Genomic DNA, 14518 nt, shown 5'->3' on the forward strand with positions numbered 1-14518 from the left:
TGGTGGTACATTCCCCAATGAAATAATTACTGGTTAGACTTTTTTTTTTTTACTTTAATTTTATTTTTTAAAGTAGTCTCCATGCCCAGAACAGGGCCTGAACTCAGGACCCTGAGATAAAGACCTGAGTCCAGAGTCAGATTGCTTAACCCAACTGAGCCACCCAGGTGCCCCCTACTGGGTAGACAAGTTAAACAACATTCGCCATTACATTGAAAGGACCTACTGCACTGTCACTGTCTTTTGAGTCTGGTTTAGAGTGTTCATATGAAGGGAGAATCAGTCTGTAAAGGGGATTTCCAGCCTGGGGTCTTGTTGCAGAAGACCAGACTGGAGATACAGACAGGAGAGTTGTTTGTGTACAGGTAGCAGAGTATACATGCATATTTTGCTTATGCAAATCCAAGTATATATCTTTGGGAAAACAAAAAGGATAAAGAAAATCGATAGTTAAAATGACAGAAGGACTTTTCCCACCATTCCTATCATACAGCATATATCCCAAAACCAACATGATATGAGAGGCAGAACTCTTAGCAGATTTCAGATTCCCTGTGCTGAACATTCCCCTATACTGACTGTTGGTCTCTTATTTAAAAAGACCAACTTTTTAAAGTCATCGCTACACCCAACATGGGGCTCAAACTCATGACCCTGAGATCAAAAGTGAGATGCTCTATGAACTGAGATAGCCAGGTGCCTCAATATCGTTTTTTTTTTTTTTTAACATTTATGGTCCTAAACCCAAATTGAGTTCTTAGCTGAAACTCAATAATCTTCCAAAGTTGGAGGAAAATCTATCTGAACTTACAGGAGATGGTGCTATACTGTACTCATGGACTATTCAAAGGGTAAATTATATTATACCTTCACTAGACTTTAGAATCTTCCTCTCCATCTCTGCCCCAGACCCCCTGTTTCAAAATGTGACCCCACTATAGGTAAAGCCAAGCATTTCCACTATATCACCCAAGCAAACTGGAAAAGGTGAAGGGATAGAGATTCTAGGACATAAACCCAGAGAACACTGAGATCCTAACAGGGCTCAGGGGACCAAAGTTCCTGAAGGAATTTGAGGAGGACTGGCCAGCAAGGTAAGATGAAGTAAAATTAGAAGAGGATGAAAGTTAAAGGAGTTTGAAAAAAGTAATGGTCTACAACTTAAAATAACCATGGGGTAAGATAAAGGCAAAAAAATGTCCATTTGATTTGATGATAAGAAACCATTGGCCTGAGCATGAACTATTACAGAGAGGTAGTCAGGGCAGAAGTCAGATTGCAGACAGGTAAAGGGTGAATAGAAGATGAGGAAGAAGAAACAGCAAGGAGAGCTTCTCTCCCTTTTTCTAAGAAGAATGACCATAAGGGAAGGAGATAATTTGAAGAGGGACATTGCAGGCAGTTGTTCCAGCTGTGCAATAATCAATCCTTGGAGACCTTACTCATTGTGCTGATTCTGTGAATGGTGCTGCGGACATGTGGTTCACAATAGGATATGGTGGCATGGTTTTGGGAGGGACACTGGATTGAGGAAGAGTTGTTTGTTCATTTGTTTAGTGTTAAGGAGAGAGTATTCAGAGAGGGTGAAGATGGAGGCTGGTGTGTATGGGTCTGAGAAAGAGAAAGAGAGAAGGAGAGAAAGAGATAAGGAAGGAGGGAGGGTGATTGAGAACATGAGGTTCCTCATTAGGCAGGAGGGGATTTAATCAGAACACACTGGAGTATTTAATCATAGTGAATCACACACTACATACAGGGAAATGGCAGGAAGGAGTAGGGAAAGATAATTGATGGTGATAAAAGTTGGGGGTTTATCAGGAAGTGGGAGTGTATGTGTGTATATATTAGGTAGGAGAAAAATTCACTAATTACAAATGGGGGAAGGGAATAACTTTTAACCAAAATATGAGGAAAAGAGCTTGATGTTTAGAATAGCTACTGAAGATAATGAGAGAGGGGGAAGTACTCAAGACCCCCCAAAATAAAGTGGTTTGGAGGGTCTGGCTGATATAGAAGACCAGGACTTTGTAGCGGAAGCAACCCCTGACAGAAACTTGAAAACAAATCCTGATCTAGTAACAAGGAGTAAATGATGGAAAGATTCCATTTACGCCTTTCTATTGTCAGGGTGGGCGGTAGGGCGCAGGGCAGAGAGGGAGGAAAGGAAGGAGGGAGAAATGACTGGGGTCTGTAATCAACTGAGAGACAAAAACATATAGAAAAAAATTACAATCATTAGTTATGTCCATAAGCAGACTATTTAAAGGCAACCATAAAAATAAAAGGAGGAATAATGGTTTACAGATGAAGATGAAAAATAACTGACAGAAAAGATATCAAGTATTTGTGTATTGTCCAACAGTGCAGATGAAGATTCCTTGTAGAGTCTGGATACCATCTTTTCATGTTTTCTCTCCTCAACTGATTTGTTCCTGGTTAATTTAATTGTCCCGCAGCAGGAAAAGGGTAGCAACATTGTTACTATTCACAATGCCATGGTTCTTTGGAACCTGCTAGTAGTTAAACTACCTGGATTTCTTACCTCTGAGATTCCCTAGTACTATTTACTGTATTTAATACTGGCTATACAATTATTCATAAGGCTGCATCATCTATCATGTCATTTGTGAATACAGGCTGCTAAAAAGTTGTTTCTGTGTTTTGTTGATGATGACCACAAATGTGAGGCCAGAGTATGAAGACAAATGTGAACAGAAATTTGTTTCTATAATTCATTTACTGACAGGAATTTTATAGCAAGAGCATAGAACATCTCCTGATCTTGTCTTCTCTTAAACTCATTAGGCTTTAAAGACCACATGCGGCCCAGAGTCTGTGGTAGAAGTGGGGTAACAGTGAGGAGGGGAGAAAGGTATGCTGCAGGGTATAGGAAACTACTCCCTTCTGTCCTTGGGTTCTGTATACTGGGTAGGAACACACTTGGGTGAGAACGGGCGCAGGGCTGATACATGCAGCAGAAGCCCAAGTGAGTGGTGGACCATGGATACCTTAAAGTCCCAATCTTATCCTTAGTTCAACATGAGTGTGAATCTTCCAAAACCAGCATGTCCGCACTATTCTGGTGGCCCTGCCATCCATGAAATGGTTTATCTCTTCATTTCTTCAATGTTTCTTTAATAAAAGTTTATACTTTTTTCCATAAAGGTTTTTTACTTATTTTGCTAGATTTAGTTCAGAAACTTGATATTGTTGGTAGTGTTTAGTGGTGTATTTTCAATTTCATATTTTCAAATTATGTTGTTGCTAGTGGATAAAAATATAACTAATTTTTGTCTTTTGATTTTGTAAGCAATAATTTGGCTAAAATTTCTCATTAATATTCATCATTTGTATATTTGTGGGATTTTGTATGTTTGGTCATATATCATTTGTAAATAATGAGACTTTTGTTCCTTTTAAGCCATGTATATACTTTGCTTTTATATATATACACATATATATATTTATATGTTTTTAAAGATTTTAATTATTTGTTAGAGAGAGAGAGCACAAGCAAGGGAAGCATCAGGCAGAGGGAGAGGGAAAAGCAGGCTCCCCACCAAGCAGGGAGCCCAATGTGGGGCTTGATCCCAGGACCCTGGGATCATGACCTGAGCCTAAGGCAGACATTTAATGACTAAGTGACCCAGGTGCCCCTTTCGGTATTATTTTTGGAAATTTTCAGTAAGTCTAAATTTATTTCAAAATAAAAAATTAATTAAAAATAGAAATACTATATGGTCTAGTAATTCTACTGCTAGTATTTACCCAAGCAAAATGGAAACACTAATTCTAAAAGATATACGCACCCCATATTTATTGCAGCATTATTTATAATACCCAAGGTATGAAATAAACTCAAGTGTCCACTGATAAATAAAGATATCTATCTATATATAATGGAATATTGTACAGCTATTAAAAAGATGAGATGGTGCCATTTGAGAAAACATAGATGGATCTAGAGGGTATTATGCTAAGTGAAATAAGTCAAACTGAGAAAAACATATACCATATGATCTCACTTACATGTGGAATCTAAAAAAAAAAAATGAATAAATAAACAAAAAGTAGAAACAGATCCATAAATACAAAGAAATGATGGTGCCAGAGGGAAGGGGGATGGGAAATATGCAAAATGGAAGAGGGGGAGTGGGAGCCTCCAGTAATGGACTGAGTAAGTCCCACGGATAAAGGTACAGCATAAAAAATGTACTCAATGGTATTGTAATAGTATTGTATGGTGACATATGGTCATACCACAACCTATAGACTTCTTGACTCACTATATTATACCTGAAACTCATGTAACATTGTGTCACCTATACCTCAATAAAGATAAAAAATTTACAAAAAGTTTCTTTAAAGTTGGGGGGGAGGAGTTTGAATGAAAAGGAAAAGTAAATGCTGATAACAAGTGAAGTTTCCGTCCTTTTTGCATGATTGAAAATTATTACAATAAAAAACATTCAAAAAGGAAAACTGCAACCAAAAAATTGATCTGGTCATTACTTTTACTTGGTGGGACAGTTTTTTTATAACTGATTTATTTTCTTTTAAAAATGTTTTTGACTATTATTTTCTATTTCCTCTTGAAAAAGTTTTGGTAAGTTATATTTTTCTAGGGACTTATACATTTCTCTAAATTTTCAAATTCATAGCCTTAAAGTTGTTCATAAACCTTCTTTTTAACCATTTGTCTGCCTCAACTGTAATTATGAGCTCTCTCGTTTTAATACTTATCTATAAACGGCTTTTCAAAGGAAGAATTTTGGCCTTTGTTAATCCTTTTTTGTATTTTTCTCTATTTCATTGATTTCTGCTGTTAAATTTATCACTTCCATTCTTTTATTTTTTACATCATTATTATTTTTCTAGCTTCCTAGCTTATTATTAGGCTTTCATCTTTCCTAATACATCTTAATTTATAGTATTTTCATCAATACATATTCTAAGTATTTTCTAATTTCCATAATTCTTTGACCCTCAAGTTAGAAGATATCTTAATTTTCCACATATAGGCTTTTTCTAGTTATCTTTTATTGATTTCTAATTTAATTGCATTATGGTCATAAACTGTGGTCTGTATGATTTCAATCTTTTGATAAGTGTTGATATTTGCTTTATAACTCAGCATGTGGTCAATTTTCAAAAATACTCCGCAACACTGCTTGAAAAGAACGTGTATTCTGTAGTTGTTAGGTGCAATGTTCTAAATACTTACTCAATTAGAGCAAGCTTATTAATTGTGTTGTTCTAATCTTCTACCTCCTCACTGATTTTGCCAGCTTGATCTAAATACTTGCAAGTTTAGAGAACTTCTTACATCTTCCTGTAGAACTGAACCTTTTATCCTTTTTTTTTTAAAGATTTTATTTATTTCTTTGACAGACAGAGATCACAAGCAGGCAGAGGCAGGCAGAGAGAGAGGAAGGGAAGCAGGCTCCCTGCGGAGCAGAGAGCCCAATGCAGGGCTTGTTCCCAGGACCCGAAGGCAGAGGCTTTAACCTACTGAGCCACCTGGGCGCCCCTGAATATTTAACCTGGAATGAAATGATTCTCTTTAAAGCCTTTGTCCTAAAGACTATTTTGTCTGATATTAATATACCAACACCAACATTTTTTGGTTAGTGTCTGTATGGTATATTTTTTTCCACACTCTTATTCTAATTTTTCTGAATCCTATGTTTTAAATGTGACTTAAGTAGAAGAATATAGCTGAATTCTTTAGAAGAGAAGGCATATGTATACAATATATACAAATACCATCTGTAAATATTTGTTCTTATAAGTTGGGCTGGTAGTCCATTTTTGTTTATTTTTTAAATTCATTTATCTATTTATTTGAGAGAGAAGTTGGGGAGGGCACAGAGTGAGAGGGAGAGAGAGAAACTCAAGCAGCCTCCAAGTCCAGCACAGAGTCCCACTCGGGGCTTGATCTCATGACACTGAAATAATTATCTGAGTCGAAATCAACAGTTGGACACTCAACAGACTGAACAACCTAGATATCCCTATTTTGGGTTATTTTAATTCCTGATATATTTGAATTTATTTCTCCATCTTATTTTGTGCTTTTTATGTGTCTTGAACATCCAATATTTTTTTCTGTCCTCATTTACTTTTTTGGTATGGATTGCAATTTTCTTTCTACTTTTTTCCTTTTTCATTAAAGTAGTAGTTATGCTACTTTGGATACTTGTTATCTTTAGCATTCTCCCAAGCAACAAAAAATACAGAATACTTTAACTCTGATCACTCTTCCTCCAAATTTATAGGCAACAGATTGTTGTGTATTTCATTTCTAGTTATTCTTTAACTTCTTAAGAGATTATTCTTATTGTTGTTCTTATTAGCTGATATTTACAATTAACCACATATTTAGCACTTTCCTTGGTCTTCATTCCTTTATTCATCTCTGACCTTCCATCTGTGCTAACTTTCTTTCTGCCTTTAGAATTTCCTTTAGTGAGAGTGTGTTGGGGTCAAACTCTCAGTTTTTGTTAGCTTATTTGAAGATGTCTGCTTTTTCCATTGTTCTTGAAAGATCACATACAAATTAAGGTTGACAGTAATTTTATTCCTGCACACTGAAGATTTTAAACTTTTTCTGGCTGTCATAGTTGTTAAGTCTAATTGTTGTCCTATCAAAAGTCATCTCTTGGGACCCCTGGGTGGCTCAGTGGGTTAAGCCGCTGCCTTCGGCTCAGGTCATGATTCCAGGGTCCTGGGATCGAGTCCCACATCGGGTTCTCTGCTCAGCAGGGGACCTGCTTCCCTTCCTCTCTCTCTGCCTGCCTCTCTGCCTACTTGTGATTTCTCTCTGTCAAATAAATAAATAAAATCTTTAAAAAAAAAAAAAAAGTCATCTCTTTTTCCTCTGGCTACTTTTACATTTTTTCTCTTTGCTTATAGTATTCGGAAATTTTGCTAGAATGTGTCTAAGTATAAATTTCCTTTTATTTATCCTTATTAGGATTGTTGGGCTTTTTGAATCTGTGGTTTGTCGTTTCTTGGAAAGTCTCAGCCATTTTCCCTTCAGTTATTGCTTTTATCCTTTCCATCATCTACTGCCGACCTGGAATTCCACTTAAATGATTGTTCTATTTCCTATATATATCTCCATGATTTATAACTTCTTTCATATTTTCCATCTCTTTGGACTACATTATATATAAAATTTTGTGGTTCTATCTTTCCTAATCCATCCTCCAATTATTCTGCTATTAAATCCATCCACTGTGTTTTTTATTTCAAATATTGGGCAGACCTTGCTTTATTGCATTTTACTGTATTGACTTTGCAGATGCTGTGTTCTTACAAATTGAAGGTTTATGACAACTGTAAACTGAGCCCATCTACTGGCACCATTTTCCAGTAGCATTTGCTCACTTCATCTATCTGTGTCACATTTTGGTAATTCTCAGAATACTTCAAGCTTTTTTATTATTATTGTGTTTGTTATGGTGATCTGTGATCAGTGATCTTTGATGTAACTTTGATGTAATTCTTCTGGGGCATCATGAACCAGCATGTGTGCTCTGACTATTCTACTGAACAGTCATTTTCCCATCTCTCTCCCTCTCCTCAGGCCTCCCTATTCCCTGTGACATCACAATATTGAAATGAGGCCAATTAATAATAACCCTACAATGGGCTCTTAGTGTTCAAGTGAAATAAAAAGTCATATGTCATCACAAGCCAGAAATGACTAAACTTAGTGAGGAAAACATATCAGGGGCTGAGATAGGACAAAAGCTAGGCTTCTTGAGCCTGTTAGCCAAGCTGTGAATGCAAAGGAAAAGTTCTTAAAGGGAATGAAGAGTGCTACTCCAGCAACACACAAATGGTAAGAAAGCAAAACAGCCTTATCATTGATATGGAGAAAGTCTTAGCAGTCTGGATAGCAAATCAAATTAGCCACAACATTCTCTTAGGCCATCATTCTCTCAGATTCTATGAGGGCTCTGAGAGGTGAGGAAGCTGCAGAAGTAAAGTGTGAAGCTAGCAGAGTGTGGTTCATGAGGTATAAGAAGCAATCTCTGTAACGTAAAAGTGCAAGGTAAAGCAGCAAACACTGATGTAGAAGCTGCAGCAAGTTCTCCAGAAGATCTAAGATCATTAATGCAGGCGGCTACAGTAAACAACAAATTTTCAATGTAGATGAAACAGACTTTTATCAGAGGAAAATGCCATCTAGGACCTTAATAGCTGGAGAGGAGAAGTCAATGCTGGGCTTCGAATCTTCAAAGGACAGGCTGCCTGCCTTGTTAGGGGGCTAGTGCAGCTGGTGACTTTAAGATGAAGTAATGCTCATTTTGCCATCCTAAAAATCCTAAAGCCCTTAAGAATTATGTTCAATCTCCTCTGCCTGTGCTCTAGAAATGACAACAAAGCCTGAATGACAGTATGTTTACAACATGGTTTACTGAATATTTTAAGTCCACTGCTTAGACTCACTGCTCAGAAAAAAAGATTCCCTTTAAAATATTACTGCTCATTGACAACATACCCAGTCACCCAAGAACTCTAATTGAGGGGCACCTACCTGGCTGGCTCAGTTGATAAAGCATGTGACTCTTAATCTCAGGGTCAGGCGTTCAAGCCCCACATTGAGTGGGGAGACTACTTTAAAAACAAACAAACAAACAAACAAACAAAAAACCTCTAATTGAGATGTACAATGAGATATACATGTACATGTTGTTTTCATACTAACATTCATTCTGTAGCCCTTAGGGCAATGAGTATTTTCATCTTTCAAGCCTTATTACTGAAGAAATACATTCATAGGGCTATAGCTGCTACAGATACTGATTACAATGATGGATCTGGGCAAAGCAAACTGAACCCTCCTGGAAAGCATTCACCATTCTAGATGCCATGGAGAACATTGATGATTCATGGGAAGATGTCAAAGTATCAACATGAATAGGAATTTGGAAGAAGTTGAGTCCGAACCACATAGATGACTTTGAAGCGTTCAAGACATCATGGAGGAAGTAGCTGCAAATGTGGTGAAAACAGCAAGAGAACTAGAAGTAAAATTGGAGCCTGAAGATGGGACTAAATTGCTACAATCTCTTGATAAAATCTGAACCGATCAGGAGTTGTTTCTTATGGATGGCAAGGAAGTGGTTTCTTGAGTTGGAACCTACTCCTGGTGAAGGTGCTGGGAAGACTGTTGAAATGACAATGAAGGAGTTAGAACATTACACAAACTTAGTCAATAAAGCAGTGGCAGGGTAGAGAGGTTGGACTCTAATTTTTAAAGTTCTAAAGTGGGTAAAATGCTATCAGACAGTACTGCATGGTATAGAGAAACTGTTCATGAAAGGAAGAGTCCATTGATGGGGCAAACTTCATTGTTGTCTTATTCTAAGAAATCGCCACTGTCACCTCATCCTTTAGTAACCACCACCCTGAGCAGTTGGCAGCAATCAACATCAGGGCAAGACCTTCCACCAGCAAAAAGATTACAACTCACTCAGAAAGCTCAGATGATGGTTAGAATTTTTTAGCAAGAAAGTATTGTTAAATTAAGGTGTGTACTTTTTAAAAGACATAGTGTTCTTGTACACTTAATAGATTATAGTATAGTGTAAACATAACTTTTATACATACTAGGAAAATAAAAAATTCCTTTGATTTTTTTTATTGCAATATTCATTTTATTGAGGTGGTCTGGAACCAAACCCACAATATCTCTAAGGTATGTCTATATTTTAAACTTCTAGAAGTTCTTTTGAGTCTTTTTCAAATCTCCTGGGTCATGTTTTATGTATATTTACAATTCTTTCTCTTACTTTAAACATATTTGACATATTTTATATTTCATGCCTGTTAATTCCAATAGCTAATGTTTTATAGTCTGATTGTGTTTGTTGTTTCTGCTGGCCCTGGCTTGTGGTTTATAGTTTCCTTTTGTATTTTGTGATTTTGACCATGAGCACATATTTCTTTAGAATTTACAGATGGGAATTCTTTGAAGTCTTTTTTTTGGAGATGCATTCCTTTAGAACAGATTTGTATCTGTTTCTTCTAGGTGCCTAGAAACTACACATTAAGGCTTAAATTTAATTCTTGACTTCATGTTTTTGGACTCCCAGGTATAGTGTGAATTTGGGCTACAAGCCGTGGGAGTGCTGGCTATATTACAAATTCTCAGTTTTTTCTCTCCTGCAATTCATAGTGAACTCTCAAGGCAGGTAATTTTCCTTGCAACTTGCTGGGGAATGTTGGGTGATGGAGCAGGTTTCTTTGTAGTTTATGTTTACACAAAAGGAGTAGTTTTGGGGGGACCCAGATTTAAGCAGAGTGGTCTATGCTTAGATTTCTCACTTTGTGCACACCTTAACCTTTGTATTCATCCATTTGGCAAAGACCTCACCAGGTTTTTGCTTACTTCCTAGGTCCCCACTTGCATTTAGTTCCTGACCTCTAAATATTTCTTACTTTGCTGTCAGCATAAAATGCACTCCAAAGGACTAAAAAATACTTTGTCAGCTATTTTCAGTTGTCCTCAGTGAGAAGATTATTCAGGATATCTAGTCTGTCATATTATAGAATGGAAATTTTGGGAAGTCTGTCTCTGAAGGTTAAGAGTTGATCTGCAAGATCCCTTCTGGGGTCCTTCTAGCTCCTTATCCTACATGCTCTCTCTCCCTAGATGATTTTATTCCAGGTGCTTCTTGCTAATTATTCCCTGAACTATACCTCTGTATTATTTTCCTTTAACTGCTGAAACAAGTTTACCACAAATTTGATTGGTTAAAACAATACACATTTATTTTCTTACAGTTCTGGAGCAAAAGTCTGAAGTCAGTTTCACTGAGATAAAGTCAAGGTGTCAGGAGGGCTGATTTTTCTGGAGGCCGTAGGGGAGAAATCCCTCCTTGCTTCCTCTAGCTTACGGAATTTTCGGAAGCTTCTTGCATTCACTGGATTATGATGTCTTCCTCGCATACTCCAACATTTTGCTTCTGTCATTGCTTCCTGTTCCCCCTTCTGTAGTTACATCTCTCTCTGCCTCACTCTTATAAAGATCCTTGTGATTACATTTAAGGTCCACCTGCATCTCAGAATCCCTAACTTAATGGCATCTGCAAAGTCTCTTTTGCCATATAAGGTAACAGTCACAGGTTCCAGAGATTAAAGTCTAGATTCCTTTGGGGGCCATTATTCAGCCTCCCACAACTTCCAATCCTAATCTCCAGATTCAAATCACCAGTTTCCTTCTCAACATCTCCTGCTGATTGTCTCCTGAGCACTTAAAGCTCATTTTATCTAAAACTTAACTATCTTCACCAGGTCAGTTAGTGACATCATTATCCTCCCTAGCATCAAATTTCAAAGTTGGTATACACTGCTTCTCTTTCACTGTTTATATCCAGTTGGTCACTGAGTTCCTGTCCAGTCCACCTCTAAAAGGTCTCTCAAATCCAGTCCTTTTCTTTGTCCCAACGGCCACTTCCAGACCTCATTATCTACTGTAATTGTGACCTCACTGAACTCCTTACTTTTGTTTTTCTCCCACCTAAAATTACTCTGTTGTCATGAATTATTTTTTTAAAAAGTTGTATTTATTTATTTAAGAGAGAGAGGGGAAGGAGCAGGGGGAGAGGGAGAGAATTCAAGCAGACTCTTCACTGAGCATGGAGTCCGAGGTGGGGCTCCATTTTATGACCCTGAGACCATGACCTGAGCCAAAGTAAGAGTTGGATGGTTAACCCACTCAGCCACCCAGCTGTCCCATGGATTATCTTTCTAAAACCCAATGACTACACTACTTTCCTTTTAAAATCTCCTCAGTGGTTCCATCTCTTCCTACTCATTTAAACCCAAAATCAAGGGCACCTAGGTGGCTCAGTGGGTTAAGTCGCTGCCTTCAGCTCAGGTCATGATCTCAGGGTCCTGGGATCGAGTCCCACATCAGGCTCTCTGCTTAGCAGGGAGCCTGCTTCTCTCTCTCTCTCTCTCTGCCTGCCTCTCTGCCTACTTATGATCTCTCTCTGTCAAATAAATAAATAAAATCTTAAAAAAAAATCATTTAAGGCCCTTAGTAATCTGGCCACAGTGTATAATAACAGCCTCATTGTTGCCAGGCCCTACCAAGTACTATGTGCTCTCACAACTGAAACTATACCTTGTTTCCTGAACAAGACAGGCTATTCCTGCCTCAGGGCCTTTACAAATCCTATTCCCTCTGTCTTGTGAAAGGATTTAAATCTATAAAAGAACCACAGAATATGACATGGAGAATCTCACTCATGCACCCTCAGGAAAATAAAACTTAAGGAATGAGTGACTGATTTCCCATAAATGCCTGATATATAGAAAACTGAAACCTATCCCTTGACCAATGAACATCCACCAAGAACCCCTCCCTCCCTCAAGCCAGTGAGCTTGCTACTTGGACTCTAGCTAAACTCCCCCTTCTTTGCACTCCTTTCCCATAAATATAGCCTGCCTTAAACCCTCAGTGGACTCTCCTAAAGATTGCTAGTTTGAGTGTCCCAAGTTGCAATTCCACTGTTATTCCTGAATAAACTCAATTTTTGGTAATTTGAGCTTGCCTCAGTTTACCTCTTTTATACAAACTGACAGCCTGGAAAATCTTTCCTCTTCACCGTCTTAGAAGTCTTTCCAAATCTTCAAGAACTAGTTGAATTCTTTATTTTTCTGCAAAGTATTATAGGACTCTATCACACAGTTAGGATTAAGGCTCTGTTAACACTTTAGTTTAGATTAAGGCTCTGTTAAGGCTCTATTAAATATTGATTCAACGAGTCACAGTATTTATTGAGAACCATATATGTCAAGGACACTATGGAAAGCATTGGGTATAAAATGGTGAATAAGGCATAAATAGATCTTTCACAGGACTCATAGTCTATAGAGGGATACAGATGAATGAGTAAACAGGCAGCTATAATATCATGTAAGTACTCTCAGAGGGAAAGCATAAGGTGATGCAGGAAAAGACAGGAGGGGAAACATGCAGATACAGAGAACCATCAAGAGGTGACATCTAACCTGAAACCAAGGCCTGAGTAAGGATTAATGAGGGAAGGGGGTTGGGGACAGAAAGAATGCCATCATGAAGACAACCCACTGTGGTCTAAATGTCTGCCCCCCTCCTTCACATGTTGAAATCCTAACCCCTACAGGTGATGGTAGTAGTAGGTGAGGCCTTTGGGAAGTAATTCAGTAATTCAGGGTTCAGGTCATGATCTCAGGATCCTGGGCTCGAGTCCCACATTGGGCTCCCTGCTCAGTGGGGAGTCTGCTTCTCTCTCTCTGTTCTCCCTCTCTCAAATGAATAAATAAAATCTTAAAAAAAAAAAACCCACAAAGTTCCCCAGTCTCTCTCACCATGTAAGGATACAAGAAGTCTGTGATCCCGAATAGGACCCTCATTAACCATGCTGGCACACAGACCTTGGACTTCCAGCCTCCAGAGCTGTGAGACATAAATTTCTGTTGTTTGAACAAAACTGACACAAAAATATCTAAACAGTTGTCAGAATGGAGGAACCCCGGGGGGATGGAAGTGACATGCTTGGGCAGTCCAGCTTTCTTTCCAGGGTGGTTACAGGTGTTTCTGCAGGGACATAAAACCTGCTTTCTGGAGGACTCTGGGCAGGTGCTGAGGAGCCTATGTAGTTCGTGGGGGCCACAGTGGTCTCAGAACCAGAACGGCCATAGAACTTAGAAACCCATCTCCTTGCCCTCGTGTTTCAGTCTATTCAGAAAACTTAAGTGGATTTTCTTTTTTGTTTACCCTATAAAGTGATTATAAGTTTTCCTGTTTGTTTACTCTTTGGCTAGCTGGGTTGTGTTTTTGTTTTTTGTTTTTTTCTTTTTTTCTTTCTTAATTATCTCTTAGATGACATTTACACTGATAAAACCAGGCTATTGTAAGTCAAAACACTGAGACAGTATTTCTCCTCACAGGCTGCACACGAATGTCATGTATGAAAATAAACAAGGTATACCCTCCTGTGCAACCTGTCCTAAATGTTTCTGGCTTTATGCACCTCCCCCCTCCCCCATTTTTTCTTACTTTTTAACTTAAACCATTTCCGGAGAACTCTGTATAACCCAATTGAGTCCGTCCCCGCCTGCTGTTCCTGGGCTCTCAGACCTTGTTGCTATGAGGGTGCCCTGTGCCAGAGTTCGGACAGAATCCAAATTCTTTATTTTTGGTAAGATGTCACACTTTACATGGATGCAGTAGAAATGTGTGTGTGTGTTGTGTTTTTGTTTTATAAAGATGAAGTTTTCTATTTTATCTAATGTTACCAGTTTTACATATATATAAATATAAAATTATATATATACACACACACAAACATATATATATATAAAATTACGTTGATTACCAGGTACCCAGTGTGTGGTATTTTGTTACAGCAACCCCAAGAGACTAAGACACAGCAGACATAAAAGTCTAGATATAAAAAAACACATGGCACACCTGCAGAGCTGAAGAAAAGGTCTGGGAGGCTAGAATGTA

The sequence above is a fragment of the Mustela nigripes genome, chromosome 7, assembly GCF_022355385.1.
Source record: "Mustela nigripes isolate SB6536 chromosome 7, MUSNIG.SB6536, whole genome shotgun sequence".
NCBI lineage: Eukaryota > Metazoa > Chordata > Mammalia > Carnivora > Mustelidae > Mustela > Mustela nigripes.